Source organism: Cryptotermes secundus, unplaced genomic scaffold (genome assembly GCF_002891405.2).
Source record: "Cryptotermes secundus unplaced genomic scaffold, Csec_1.0 scaffold964, whole genome shotgun sequence".
NCBI lineage: Eukaryota > Metazoa > Arthropoda > Insecta > Blattodea > Kalotermitidae > Cryptotermes > Cryptotermes secundus.
This window is the reverse complement of record NW_019725428.1, coordinates 1,394,960-1,410,575: the sequence shown is the minus strand read 5'-3', so window position 1 is coordinate 1,410,575 and position 15,616 is coordinate 1,394,960. Positions and strand designations below refer to the sequence as shown.

At 35.7% G+C, this 15,616-nt stretch overlaps 2 protein-coding genes across 11 annotated transcripts in view; both read right to left on the bottom strand.

Annotated features, from left to right (window-relative positions):
- Positions 1-3,522, bottom strand: part of LOC111863426 (protein Fe65 homolog) — a 323,054-nt gene extending 319,532 nt beyond the window's left edge. For 3 of the 4 annotated variants that reach the window (XM_033751060.1, XM_033751062.1, XM_033751061.1), the window contains exon 1: positions 3,382-3,522. The gene's annotated coding sequence lies outside the window, so the exon portion shown is untranslated. The remainder of the gene's footprint in view (positions 1-3,381) is intronic. The other variant, XM_033751063.1, reaches the window with a different exon arrangement.
- A 1,986-nt stretch (positions 3,523-5,508) lies between these two features.
- Positions 5,509-15,616, bottom strand: part of LOC111863422 — a 357,450-nt gene continuing 347,342 nt past the window's right edge. For all 7 annotated transcript variants that reach the window (XM_023849735.2, XM_023849737.2, XM_023849738.2 and 4 more), the window contains one exon: positions 5,509-13,760. The gene's annotated coding sequence lies outside the window, so the exon portion shown is untranslated. The remainder of the gene's footprint in view (positions 13,761-15,616) is intronic.

Genomic DNA, 15,616 nt, shown 5'->3' with positions numbered 1-15,616 from the left:
TCGATAGCAAACATGCACAAACAACTTTTTAAAACCCTCTTCCCCCCCCCCCCCCCCATCCAACAAGAGTTACAATGCGCAGGACACAAATGGTAAAACCTCTGCCAAATAGTAGGCCAAAGGAAAGGAAGAGATTCTGAAAGTTCCTTGTAAGTAAATTAATTAATGTACATAACAAATTAACTCACTAATAAACAAAACAAACTCCGTTGCTTGAGTCTGCAAGCGAACTGTACCGACCGAGCGACCGCCGCTTATCAGCGAAGTTAGTGCCAACTTTAGCAGAGAGAGGGTTTAGCTCACTAATACTAGAACTAAAAAATTCAACATCTCTAATGCTAATGTGCGCCACTACAAATGAGCCTGGGCCGATTTCACTCACCTCACATCTCACTTTCCAAAGATCCAAACGGTTTCCCAGCCAAAATTCTATATGCATCTACTGTTTCCTACATCTGAAATGTGTCCAGCCCTTTATAATAACATCCCAGATTTCATTATCATAGGTTATCTCTCTAAATTATGCAGATTATTAAATTATAGAAGAATTGGAGCCAGGTTCGGTAATCATATTTCCGCGGCAACGAATATTGACACGTTACAACAAATAGCATAGAAGGTATCGTTGCCTCGGTAGCAACTGTAAATACGTTCCCGTGACAACGCGTATATAAACAAATCCCGTGTGGAGGCGGGGTCGAATACCTGCGAGTCGTAGGAGGCGACAAAAAGGGAAGTCTCGAATCTGAGACAGTAAAATATGGTAGCGAGTCCCACGGAGCTCGGACCCGAAAATGACTCCACTGGCGAGGGCCACAAGCAATTTTAAACGACAGACACGTCTTCTCCTCAAAGATAGCGTCCCAGATCAACAAACCCGCAGCTGTCTGACAGTAATAAAAATCTGGCCATAAGCCCAAGATGGGTGCTTTATTCCGAGACACACTGGCCGACTAACCGTCGGTCGTAACATAAGACTCGATTCGACTCGACTCGAACACAGAACTCTTCAAAGAGGTGATTACCTAGCAGGGATAAAAGGAGGCTAGTTCAGAAGCCGTGAGTCAGAAGTGAATTAGTGTGCTTTCGAGAGACAGACGTCGTTCACGTAAGTGTGAGAGAGTTCGAGAGTAAGAATTCGAGTGACTACAGACTCTTGAAGATTCATCGTGTTGCCAAGCAAGCAGACGTTGAATACTTTGCTCTGTGTCTTATTAAAAGTAAAGTAAAGTTATCCCTGTAACAGGCCGTGAAGGCCCATAGTGTTGTGAGACATTGAGGGTCCAACATTATCTAGACAATCGGCTCAAAGATGGCGGTAAGGTTGTCAGCAGCGCTTTACTCCCCAGGAAAATTATTTAATTAATTCCTGATACTCATTTCTGTTAGAGGCTGAGTGGACCCGAGGGCCATAATGCGGCTGGAAGGATTAGGTCAATTGAAAAAAAAATCCAATGACCTCATCGTGACGTGAACCCGCGACCTTCCGGCTTGTATCATAGCCCATAAACCAACTACGCTACCGCGTGCCTCCCATTTGTGTCTTATAGTTAAAGTAATCTCAGTATTACTTACTTACTGTACTTAGGACTTGTGAATATCCAATAAATCGATTCACCAATCCAAACCACGTCCACAAGTCACTAATACACATGCCAATATATATTAAATTACCTACTTACATCATCCCTTTGTTATTAAATTACAAAAATTTGGAAACACAAATTCTCAGGATAATATTTGCACCTAAAAGGGATGAAATCAATGAGCAACTAACAAATACCAGAAGTTGGTGTCATGACAGCAAGTCAGTGGGAAAGCAACTTCACTCTCTTCTTTGTCAGTAGCATGTCAGCCAAGCACTGACATACCAATGATTTGTGACTGCTAGTATTGACCACCAGCAGTACTACAAGACTTCATAATGTGAAAATGTGAACCACGTAACAGCCACCGATAGGGCTTACATTTGAAGAAATTGCATCAGTATGAGGAGTGGATATATTATACAAAACCGGAAGTGTCTGGGGTTGATTCATGTTGCAAAACAATATATGAGTACATTAACTATTTGCTGGATTAATTTGGTACAGAGTGTTTTTAGACACCGACTCTAATTCCAGATAAAAGGTAAGGGTACCAACATTACAATGTCATACATGTTTTTGGTCCAGATAATGGGCAATGACCAAACATAATGCTTTGTCATAAATACAGTAAATAACTGATATAAACTTTTACAGTCTCATACACATAATTTAATTGCTTAAATAGTACTAACAATTCTGTAAGAAATGCAAAGTAAAAAACTGACTTCAGACTGTAATATTATTATAAATAATGGAGAACTACATTTTCCAGTCATTGCAGCAAAAGAATTTACAGGCAAAATGTTGATCTTCCACCTGGGAACTGCTTTAGTATTCATTCATTTCACAATCATTAATCAACTCCAGAGGCTATTTTAATATTTACCACCATGAGTCATGGCTGTAGCAAGTTAGACAATAGCAAACAAAAACTAAAACAAAATCCAGCCCTTTCTTGTGGTAATTTCCAAGTCACAGTCCAAAGACAGTAAGCAGAATCCCCATCTTGTATTTGAATAATATTACATTTATTTTAAAATATAAATGACAGCTCAGATCTTCAGTAGATCACCTAACCATATCAACTTAAAGGACCTTTCACGCACCCCCCCCCCAAAGAAGAGCTGTCAAAACAAATCGTTTCCTTTAAGTATTTTAATTGCCTCCACAGGGAAGCAGAGCTCGCTTATCTCCAGCCCCTCCCCTCTGGGTGTGTGCGTACTTTATTGACCGGTCAGTTAAACTGCTGCTGGTCCTCGCCAGCACGGGCATTCCCGACTTAAGATCTCATCGAGATCCATGCCCAGACCTTTTCCCCTTCCTGGATATGTATGTGTTTACAAGTGGGGTCACCTCGCAGTGTGACTTGATATGCCCTGGGAGTAAGAATTGTCTGGTTGATTCAAAGGAAAGGAGCTGTCTGTCTGACAGAAAGAGTTTGAGCTGCCTGTTTTGACCGAAGGAGTAGTGTGTTGGACTGTGGGAAGTTCCCACAACTATCTCTTTACCGTGCCTGTTACACATAGCAGTTCTAGTTAAGTATTTTCTTGTCCATGTTCTATCATTAAATTTACCAGTAATTGTCATAACGAGTTATAACATATATAACCCTACCAACACTAAAAACACTATAAACTCTATAACAAATATTCTTCACATAACACATGTAATTTCAAAAACCTGTGCCCCAGTTCCCATGTAGGAGTGGCAGAGGGGTAAGTTACCATAGCAACAGAAACGCCTAACACAGTATTTGCACAGCACATTAAGTACTAAGGCAATATTTACTCACCTACGTTACTGTCGAAATAAGAGAGCAGTGTAATTCAAACGACTCGATGGTCCTTTGAGTTACAACTTCGTCTTCTTAAACCTTCTACACTAACCAATAATTCGCTGTGGGATGAATCAGTTGTACCACTAGGCGGAATTCCTCATACTGACATTAAAATATCCCACGTCCAAAATAATTTCCCTCTCAGAAATACTTTAAATCTGTGTGTGAATTGATATTATCTATTGTCAGAGAAGTAACTATTCCAAGAATTGTGTGAGTTGTACATAGAGGATCAGGGCTAAATAGAATATGAGATGTGTTTCGTTCCACACTTCAAAATAACGCCTTAGTTGATTGACATAGATGGCAGCACAGACTACTCGTACTATGCTGCCATCTTCAGGTAATTTCTTGAGTATGGGTCTCCAATCCAATATCCGCGGGAAAGCTTAGAATGATGTCTGGTCCTATGGACATATACCAACTGACAATATTGTTGATATTCATGATTGAGATGGGGCATCATAATCAGAACCACGAGATCGTTCACAGTTAACAGGAAAATTTACTTTCAAATTCACACATATTTATACCGCAAAATATTATCTTCAGACCATATCCTAACCAAAGCTGTTTGTCGCTGGCTTCCCACCATGGCAGCCTAGGTTCAATCCCAAGTCAGGTCGTGTGGAATCTGCAGTAGGTAAAGTAGCACTGTGGCAGGTTTCTCCAAGTGCTTCCATTTCCCTTGCCATTTCTCATTCCACCAACTGCTCAACATTCATTCATCATGCAATCATGGACACTACACAGTCTCGACACTGACAGGACTTGTAAATAAAAAACTTATAAAAGGGATGCTCTAAGATGTGCCAGGACATACCCCTGATGGAACAATGGGTGGAATCAGATGGTCAGTGGTGTCCTCTCCCACCTGACACATGTGAAATCATATTCTGTTACAAAGACTGAAGAATTTTTATGAAACATTGGATATTGACTCCACACTGTCACAGCTGATCATTTGAGAAGACTTCATTGCATAGAGTCACTGTGAGAGCTTCAAATCAATTATTACAATTTGTAATCTTTTGGGTTATAACACCATATAATTTGATATATGGCTATTCTGAAGGAAAATGGCACCCCTGTGTTCATTGGAGAATATGCTGAATGGGGCCAAGTGCCATTCTACACATTGTGCCAAAGTCCAGTTCACACTTCTAGCAGAATTTGGGTCCCACCTATTCACACTGTTCTGCGTTACAAGTACTGAATATTTACTTTGGATCCATCACATCCTGAAAGGCCAACAGCAAGTTACTGCTCTGTTCTGAGCTAGTCTCAGAAAGAACAACCCCTCTGCTCATCAAAGAGCAGGCCCCATTCAGAATGCATAAATGGTCTTGGAACAAACAAAAACATGGTAAATGTTTCAAATGGGGCCTGAATCCATGAATGACTATGATGGCAAAGTCCAGCAGCAAATTACTGCTCTGCTCTTTGGATCCATATGAATGTAATTTACAGCACGACATTAATGTGCCAGTTAAATGTGCATGTTGCATGTAATAAATAATAATACTATAAAAATGTTCCAAACCTTAAGGAGATAACGCGACAAAACTTGACTGCCCCGCATTAATAAACAGTTGACTGCACTAGATATCCTCAATACATTTATGTACCAGACACTTACTTGAGAAGTTTGATGCTTAATAATACAACAAGAAATTCTTCACGTTTATGGATCATGAAGTTCATTATAATGCCCACAAAAAGCCATCACTGCCCCCCTCCTGAGCCAGTTATCCAGTCTACACTCTTACAGCCTAATTTTTCAAGATAAGCATTATCCTCTTCTCTATGCTTAAATATTGCAACAGACCCCTTCTTTTCAGGTTTTCAAAGTAAAATTCTGTATAAACTTCCCACCTCACTCATTCACGTACTAACCTCCTAGTTCTAAAAAGTTTATATGTAATAGATATTCAACATACCAGTGTTCACCAGATTATCCTAACTATAAAACTGAAGCCTAGATGCATAAGCACTGTCTTGTTGTATGTTACATTTATTATTAGGTATTAATTTATTAATCCTGTGGCGTTTCAATAAAGGAAGTGACATACAATATACATATTTTAGCAAATTAGTTATTCTAGAGCTTTATTGGGTATATTACAAAAAATGCACCTTGCTATTCAAAGCCAGAATATACCATGCTGCAATTTTGTAACTATTATACCATAAAAATACATTTTCAAATTTTTCAAAAGCAATGAGCTAACTATATACAACTATTCTTTTAAGACACAAACACACACAGCCTTCTGTGGATAAAACTCATACATACTGTCAAAGATCAGTTACGAATTATGAATTTGTTCAAATACTAATGCTTTGTTAATCAGTATAATTTTACCACACACCACAGTAGTTTTATGTACATATTGGATCATGCAGAATACTTTGCCTTCTGTGTTCTATTTTGGTTCACGACATTGCTATCACACATGGCTTGATATATATGACAATTAATTTTATGTTACAGAAGAAAGAGACAGAGTATCACTGTAATTATACAACTGAATTATATAGGCACTTGAGTGAAGACAATAAAACTTTAAATTTAAGTTTAACATCATCCATTGTCAAAGGTATACTGACGTGCTTAATATTTCAGGAAATAGATTTAGCTTCATCTTCAGGTGACTGGCTTCATCATAATGAAAGATTTGTGTTGTTTCTGTTATTTTCTTTTAGCAGCTGCCACAATCAATTCCAGCACTCTTCAGATATGATTGAAGCCAAGTTAACAGACTCTGAAGTGATCCATGTATGATTATTGCCAGTGCCTTCCTTCAGTCTGCATGTGCTAGTGCATATGCCAGCAAACAACTGATGCATACCTGCAGCCTTGTCAAAAGCCACATAACTGCTGGTAGAGATATGTTTCTACCATGCAGCTAGAACATAAAATGAGAGCAAAAGCAAACATAGTTCTAGAAAAAAGTTCTGGCTGACTAATTATTATGATACTGCTAGTTACACTGATAGGCTGGTCTTGGGACTGTTTTAGGCATCCTTTCCAAGAGTTCTAGCCATTGCTTATGGTAATCCTCTTTTAAATTTTTGTTTTGGTACCTGTTAACGTAATTTATTCTCTATGTTTTAATTACATTTATGAATTGTAATTCTGTTTCCAGCGACCACACTGAGCAAACATATCTCTGCCTTCTCAATTCTTCCCTTTTGTTTGTTTTTAATGCAGTTATGCTACACTTATTTCTAGAAAAAATGTGGTCTGCTTCAAGATTTTGAGGATTAAATACACCTTTAAAACAAGACAAAGGGAATTAAATATGTAACTGATAATATATTTATTGTTACTTCAACCTCCAATAGCTGACAGTGAACCCAAAACCTCAACATTACAAATATCAAAGACCATCAATGGACATGACGCTGGGGCAATTTAACTCACATCCCACCCCCACAAAAAAAAACCTCAAGTCTTGACAGAATTTAAAGTTTCCTAGCCCCACCTGTCTGTGATATAGTGAGATTGAGACCATGCGGAAGAATGTAGCACTGTTTTCAGATAAACATTTCAACTCAAGATGTCAAAGCATGCTGTTCACACTTTCCAGTTGTTAAAAGAGTATGTATTGTTATATCTAGTAGGAGAAAGAATCCAGTAGGCAATATTCTTGCAAAGAAGTGGCTGGCAATGCACCTGGAAAGTATGTAACTGTTAGCTAATACTGTATTCAGGCAGATAGTACTGAGCACTGACACAAGCTATAATGAAATTGTGGCATGACTCTAGTTCCTTAAGAGCCATCTTAATATCATCCTTATATCTTTTTCTTAAATTTCCAAGTGGCTCCTTTCCTACAGGTTTCTCCTCAAGAATTCTGCATCTTCATTGCCCTCAGTAATAATCACATATTTTATTTTCACGTTAAAAAACAAGATATTTCAGTACAAGAGCACTGAATGTATTACTGTATATCATATACCTAAAAAATGTTTCCATTTACATACTTCTTTTCCCCTTTCTCTCCTTCCCTGGTTTATTACTGAACACACATATCAGTAGTGTATAAATGCCAAGTTTAATCCTTAGTGAAACCACAGTAAAAGAACATGCCACAATATTGCTATTGCGAACACAACCAGTCACCTGAGGATGCCAAAAGATCCACTTCACAAAATACCCCAGAAAACTGAACACTTTAAACAGAACCATATCATAATGAGTGCACCTCTGACTGAAATTTTTAGGGAATCATTACATACCTATTAATATTAATCCATGAAAATATTTATATTATTAAATCTATGAATGAATTATCAATCACACATCTAACGCCTACCATACTTTGGTATTTATTACCAGAACAATAATCAATAATAGAATAGTGTTTGAATATTCAGTTAAAAATATTGAATATCATTCACACAAGATAAATGTAAACACTCAAGTTATATACAGACTATACATATACATATATACATGTATATACAACCACTCACAAGGTACACAGTAAATCCTCATCCAACATGGGGCAAATGTCCCTTGAAAGTGGCATGTTCAATGAATACACACTGGATGAACTTAATATTGTATGTGATTAATGGAGATACAGGAACATGCCAATGGAAAGTCAACGTAAATAAAGAGTAAAATAACAAATATACTGCAATGATATTAATTTATGAACAAACCGTGTAATAAATAAAGTATCTACAGAAACTCAGACTTCAACCCTTTTGCTGCATATTATTTTCTCACCATTTTCATAAAATAATGTAATTTTAAAGTACAAATATGAGGAAGAAAAAAAAGCAACACAAATGCATATTCATAGCCACATGACACAATAATGGATGCATGGTCATCTTCAGTCAAATATTGCAGCACTAGGGTTAAAATTAAATGTCAATGGGATATTAAGTATCAGATAAATTATTAGCACAAAATTAGGCATCAGAACATAATTTGAATGCTACTACAGTGTCTGGCACACTGAGTATAACTGAACTTTCTGTGTTCAGCAAATAACTCTTCATAATTATTTTCAGGCATTGGACAAATCCATGTTTGAGGAGGGTTCACTGTATCACTAAACAGTGACACAATTTCTTTTATATATCAGTTCATAAAAATATGAAAGTTGTCAACTTAGTACCTGCTTTTATGCAAGAACAATTAATTTCATTCATATACATATGTTCTTCAAGGCCAGCAGATAAATTAAATGAAAGGGGACACAAAAATGTTGTTTACTGATGCAGCTATGAAATGCACAACAGTTTGCTGAGAATGATTTATATTGTGGGATGTCAATTTTGCTGGAACACCCACTTCAGACTTGTGAACAGCAACTCTCTACAAAATGTTATGCAGAAAATATTTATGTATAAAATAAAACAGAATCACAGAGACACTCTTTTGCTTTCTCTGTTTATATATATTTCCTCTACATTACGTTATGGATTTTATGTTTCAAGTCTGAAAACTATTGCATTCAACATACCATACGTTATACCTTTATTTAAAAGATGAGTCTTTGACCCCTTGTTCCGATGTTTTACAGAGTTTATCATTCTAACAGTTCAGAAATATTATAAAGAGTGTCCTTCAAAAATGAAAGGAAAAATTGAATGTTTCCATTCATATTACTGCAAATATTTAACCAACTTCTGCCTCTCCAACTTACATTCATTTTGAGTCTAATGTATTTTGTTACCTTCAGAAGTTCTGGAACTCTTGAAAATATATAGATACATGCACACAATACATATATTCTTCTGTTTATTATGTCAATTTTGAAAAGAATATTGACTGTGGAACAAAGCACAGAAGAACACCAATATCAAGAAGAAAAACAAAAGACATATCAGATTAATTCATGATATTATCTAAGAAATACTTCATAATAACCTGAACCATGTTAATAAGCTGGATCAACCAGTAATTTTTGGGCATGTATTTTGGAGGTGTGTAGTTAAAATCTCAGCCAGAACACTGAATAGCCTAACTGAGGTTTCTTATGATAATCAACAGTTCCTTCCAGGTAAATGTTTGGACAGACCAACAAATTAGGCTATGACTGTTTCCCTCCATATCTGTTTCAATTCATTATTCACTATTCATTCTACAATTTGACACCGTACAGTCTGAGCTAATAATCACATTGTTAAATAAACCATAAAAATAATAAATAAAAAAATAATCAACATTATTAAGCTCTAAATGAATTAAAAGAATATGTCATACATATTCTTCTATACAGATTTTCATAATATATTTTCTTGTAACATTTTATCAGAGATACAGAGAGCAAACCAGGTTTACCTATAGTGAACAAAAATACCAATATGTATGTACATTCCTGATAATCAGAGAATCTAGAAATGCTTTTAAATGCAGACTTTAACACTCCTGTGACATACTCACACAACATTCTCTATTTCATCTAAACTCTTCAGCAACACCAGTCCTGAAGTATCTTCGATTTTCAGCTAATATCAGCTTATATCTCTGATATAAGTAAGTATAGAAAAATACGGTAAACAGTTAGGAACTTGAAGGATACAAATGATACGTTTTAAAATTCATTTCATGGCCATCAAAATGGAAGGAAAGGTAAATCAGATTTCAAAAAGAAAATAACATTTAAATTGATCATGTAGAACTGGAACTGTTATCAAGATAAAATGTCAATATAAGTGTCTTTCAAAACAGAAGACAACTTGCAATGAGGAATTTTAGTGCATTCATTACAAACACAAATATCTTCAATAATATTGGTACATACTTCACAACTACTTAATTAACCATCAATTAACATCATCTCTGAGATGTAGCTGGCTGCTCTTTTGAAAGAGCTGTACCATGTGTCTGAGATATTTTGAAGTTCCACTTAGACTGTACTAATATTTCATCTTCATTAACAGATCGTAGTTTTATGTTCTACTATGGTCCTCCCCTTATCAAGGAATGTAATACATCAAAACAGATTGAAACTAAGATAATACTTTAATATCCAGGACTTGCTATTATTTAAAGGGCATGTCGGCTACCATTTTGAGAGTCTTGAAGGGGTTAATCACAGTCTTAAAGCTTTTTGAACATGGAATCCTCATTTTATGCAGCTACCTTAAATGTTAGGTTAAACATATGAGATGTGAGGTTCTCACATAGTTACCATCAAAATGATGGCCTTATGGAATGGTGCATCATAAAGTATGCTAGCCAGGTACCACTGCAGGTGGCAACCCATCCCAGAAGACTGCAATCTTCAGGAGTGCAGATATTGTAGTCAGTCACATGTTTACTATTTCACAGATAAAAGTTCAGTTTGCTAAATTATCAGTTTTAGATGTCGCCACTACTCCTGATATTTCCTAACAATATCATAAGTTACTGAGCTAATTAGCACATTTATATTTTACAAGTTCTCTCAAAATTATCATTAAGAAAGTGATATCACCTGAACTATTTAAAAAAATTTTATTTAGAGAATATAAAACAAAATATCCATCAAAATGTGTTTAACCATCTCCCAGTGCTATACAGACAGATGTTTTCTCTTATTGTTTCAAAAATAAATAATTATATTACTATTTCATGTTACCAAAAATTAGTCAGAAACTACAAATAACATGTGAAGAAAAAAAACTCTGCCTATTTATAATGTATAATCTATTCATGCATCAGGAAGTCAATTAATTCTCCAACAGAAATCACTGTGAAACAGGTGAAAAATACATATGCAACACTTTCAAATGTTAGGGACAGGACTGATATAGTATCAGTTTCAAGTGTTCACATTAAGAAAGAAAGGGTCAAGATTCTGTGTAAAGTTATATTCCTTACTTTAAATATCTACCATTCCAATTGTAAGAAAATGACAGCCCATGATGTAATCCAGGATCTCCAGAAATGAAGATGGTCACTACAATATAGTATTCTTGGTAAACCCGATTTCAATCGTGTATGCAGATTACTTAATGATGTTGAGAAGAGATGGACAAGGAAGGTAGGACACATTATCTATTTGAAGGTACTGTTTCAGTAAAGAGAACCAATGTGAGTTTTTCAATTCTATATGCAGTATTAACATCTCATTATATCGGAATGTACGTATAAGACACATTAGGTGGTGAAAGACACTTGGTCCTCCTGTTAATATATCACAATTCCTGGGATGTAAGATGTAAAGTTTTAGTCTCAGAAACAGCCTTAAAAATCATAGTGTATCTTCAACATTGGAAGTAACAATGAAAATGGGTTATGCATTAGAGATATGGTTAATGCACCAAGGTTCAGGTATTTAGGCACAGGAACTATTTCTGGTAAAACCAATATCTGTTAAAACAAGTAATAATAAATAATATAAAACAATAACTTCATTTCCAGAAAGATACACTGCAGGTACTAGTATTGCAGAAGTGTTACTAAGTCATTCTAAGATGCAACCAGAAACCAAACATTATCACCATCTCTGAGGAAAAGCTGGAGTTACATACTGACTGAGAAGATCAAACAGGGGGAGGAAAAAAATCATAATTTCGCCTTAAGAAACCTTCATGAGTTCCATACACTGGTGTGTTTCTTATACTACGAAATACAGCAGTGAAAACTTCTGTTACCTAAAGTAACACTGTAACACTTAAGTGTCACACCAAGATAATGAAGAAAGATTTAAACAGTTTCATGTCAATCAACCCAAAAAAAAATTCATTATGCAGCTAGAGCACAATTGTTCAAATATTTTCAGTCAATATACCCCTTTCATATCAGAGCTAAACTTCATATACCCTTTCAGAAATGACTTCTGTCTCTAACTATGCGACATTGTGCAGCGTAAACGTGACAAGATACAGAGACTTCTTCATTGCAAACAAACTTTATTTATTCAATGCACAAAAAGAGTTGTACAAAATAAAGTTCTCAGAAAGGTTTTTTAGGCCCTTTCAACCTGTGTTTGACAATGTGGGAAATGTATCTCACGTATTTCCTCATGAGGCTTCATATACTCCGTGGTTACTGATGATGATGCTGAGGAAAGAGTTGCTGTACTTTTCTTTCATTTTCAGTGTATAAACACAATGCTTGAAACTATGAATGACTTAGGGGAACATCATATTCATCTGTTTACTTATCCATCTACCAGTCTGCATATTTCAACCTATAAATGATATCACAATTTTAGGTGATATTCAAGGTAGAACATATAGGCAGTTGTAAAATTTTATTTTGGTTGAATCTGGTCCACAGGGACCCTTTTATATTTATGACACTACATGAAAATTGTTCATCCAATCTGTTGAGTATATAACATATAAGAAAATTCAAATATATCTTACAAGTCTTAATAAGATATACAGATCATATAATGTAATTCCTTCTTGAATAATTGTTCTTTTCATAAACATGATAGAAATTAATTTGGGTACAGAGAACATTGGTGGTATAAGCATGCAGTCTTCACTCATGTTCCGCATTGTTCTTAAATACACAATCATATTTAGCTTCAGATAAATTTTAAAAACTTCACAGCTCATTTACAATCACCCTGTCTAGTATGCAACAATAAACACTAGTGACAAAAATATATTTACTACCCACTTCTTTGCAACAATATAAATAACATTCTTGTCATTACTTAAAATATTTCTGTCAATGTGAAATAGTCACATTCAAGAAAACGTAAAAACTTCATAATAACCAGGAAAATGTAGCAATCAGCTAATGTAGTCAAGATGCATATATTTTAAAACAAATGTTTTAAAATTAATTCCCGCATTTTAGCTATGACAAACTGCAACATGATATTATACAAAGGTTAAAATTGCTACCTACAAAAGCAAAGTAACTACAAGTAACATACATGTTATTAACAGTTGGCTCTTATTTTGTATATGTGATAAATGTATCACATTTTATCATCTAATTCATAAAACACTGCACAGCAAATTCTAGTTGTTGTCAATGTTTCCTATCAACATTGTGTCTATAATCTTATTGTCAGTTGCTAAGTATTGGTTTACAGATAGCAGTTCAAAAAGAAACAATGACAGGACACACAATGAACAAATTGGTCAAGAGAAATGCAAAACATTATCACGACTGATAATATAGATGTGTCGCTTTATCATCCATTCACTTCGTATGAGACTCATCAGTATTCAGACTGAATATGCTTCTTGTATAGATTTAACTTGTTCTTAACTAACTTTCAGTTTATTTCTGACGCGCAGGAGTTATTTCAACTGATGTGATGATTACTTCCATGAGTTACTGGTCCTCGTGGTATTACACTACCACCTCCAACACTGAAGTAGCACATTTGGTTTCCTTCTTGAAGTCCGAGAACCTATATGGTATATAAAAAGTGATCAGATTTTGACACGCCATATAGAAACCAACAGATTAACCAGAAATCTATGTATGGTCTCTCTGGTATTCAGAAAAGTAACTGAAGTATTCAAATACATTCTTTTTACAAACTACTATACGTGATTATTTCACCATCAAAATAAGAGCTATAATTTATACAATTATGTACAATTCCCTGTGTCTTATAATCGAATAGTTATCTTCTAATGATTAATCATTATCATTAAGAGCTATACAGTACCTCATAATTTCAGATACGTGTATATAGCAAGCTGGGGTTCCAAATTTATTAATCTTTCTGACAATGTTAATATTCTGTTAATTTTGGAAGTATCATTTTTATTTGCTATTTATCTTTCAACTGTGGTTGATAATAAAAGCCTGGGCTCACAGATATAATCTACATTTGTATAAGCTTGATATATTACATCTGATTTTAAGAATGCAAATAACAGTGCCATAGGTCATGTATTTAGTCACTGGCAGCACAGATTCAATCCCATGTCAGGTCATGTACAATCTGTGGTGGAAGAATGGCTTTGGCACAGGTTTTTTTCCAAACACTTCAGTGTCTTCTTCCAATTCTTATCCTGCCAACTGCTCCCCAAACAGTAATCATCTCACCATCGATCCTACGATTATACAGTCTCAATATTGACAGCATCATTAAATAACTGACTTAGGAAAAAAAGGTTATAAAGAAATATTTAATTTTGACACTGTATGAAATCTACAGGTAACAGAACTTTATAAGGCTTTATAATACAGTGATGTATTCTATTTAAGTAGTGTGGCAGAGGTACCAATTACAAAAGAAACAGAATTTTTGAGGAACATATAAATGATCAGGTAAAGGTAAACTGTCACCATGTTTAACTGAGCACTGAACTATGATGGCATATGGTGGAGTGGAGGTATAGCACCACATATTCTTAACCTCAGTACTATATGGATGTAAATTGTCAGCTTCAAACCCACCCCCTTTACCTCTACAGAAAAAGCCCTCAGTATCCACTGGATGTGAGGCTTTGGCGAGCCCTCAGACCCAGTGTGGACATTAAGGAGCAAGGAAAAATTTCCTGCCCTGCTGGGAGCTGAATCCAAATTCCTCAATCATCATCCCTGGAGTCTAGTCACTATACCAGCTGAGTCATCCCAGATAATAAGTATGATATACAATGCTAAAGTTACAGGTAAAGTTATCCTTGCACGTAATTAAGCAACACACGATGAAGATATGTAGAAGTATATGAAGTATAATTTCAAGCATTCTCAACCTCTGCACCAGAGGTAAGTGGTCAGCTTCATCCACAAGAAAGAGCCTCTGGTACCCACTGGATAGGAAACTGGGAGGGCCGTATGGCCAGTCTGGAATCAGTCTGCTCCAGCCAGGAACTGAACCCCACTTGTCCAGCCCATTCCCCAGTCATTTTACTGACTGAGCCCCCTAAGGTCCAGTATATAACATATACATACATGCACTATATAAAAAAGTAAAGTAAAGCTATCCCTGTGGCAGGCCATGGAGGCCCACAGGGTTGTGAGACGTTGGGGCTCTTACATTTTCTAGACAATTGGCTCACAGATGGCGGTGAGGTTGTCAGCCTTATGCACCAGCCGCCCTTTACCCTCAGGAAGATTCCTGGACATGTACTACACAAACACAGCAAAACCCCAATTTATGGTTTCTTTCAGAGTTAGTGGATTTTAACACAAAAGAGGAGAATACAAAATTGAGTAAATTTCACTCTGAGGTTACTGACACAGAGTCACAGAAATTGGATTCTAAATGAGGAAAAGCTTAAATCAAGGAGCATTAAATGGAAGTTCCAC